Source organism: Sinocyclocheilus grahami, unplaced genomic scaffold (assembly GCF_001515645.1).
Source record: "Sinocyclocheilus grahami isolate Dianchi unplaced genomic scaffold, SAMN03320097.WGS_v1.1 scaffold96582.1, whole genome shotgun sequence".
NCBI lineage: Eukaryota > Metazoa > Chordata > Actinopteri > Cypriniformes > Cyprinidae > Sinocyclocheilus > Sinocyclocheilus grahami.
The window spans coordinates 1-530 of NW_015531682.1; the positions used below are offsets into that span (position 1 = coordinate 1).

At 52.8% G+C, this 530-nt stretch overlaps 1 pseudogene; it reads right to left on the reverse strand.

Annotated features, from left to right (window-relative positions):
- Positions 1–47: 47 nt before the first annotated feature.
- Positions 48–509, reverse strand: LOC107581183 (adenosine receptor A1 pseudogene; annotated as a pseudogene).
- Between the last annotated feature and the right edge of the window lie 21 nt (positions 510–530).

Genomic DNA, 530 nt, shown 5'->3' on the forward strand with positions numbered 1-530 from the left:
AATAATCTTGTAATTATCCTGTAATAACATAATATTGCCATAAGATCTTATCTGAGAGGTATTGAGACCCGCAGGTATCGATCCACAGCAATAGCCAGGAGGGACAGCACAGACGCTTGGGTCAGCACCAGCACCACACAGCTGACTGCCAGACAGGCCTGGAACGGGATCTCCACCCACCCGTCCACCAGCACAGCCAGGGGCACTGCCACCTCCCCCACCAGGAAATCAGCCACGGCCAGAGACGCCACGAAACAGAAGGTAGGCTGACGGAAGGTCTGCCTCAAACACATGGCCCAAACCACCAGCACGTTCCCCAGGCAGCATGCCATGGCGATGATGAGCTCCAGAGAGGTGTAGATCAGCCAGGCCATGAGGAGAAAACAATACGAGGCACACGAGCAAACAGAACACAGTCTCAGTTGAGAAGGAAAAATCTGAAGATGGCTATGAAGAAGCCTGTGACCATCTGGTCTACTCTCTTCCACACACGCATACACACACACACACACACACACACACACACACAC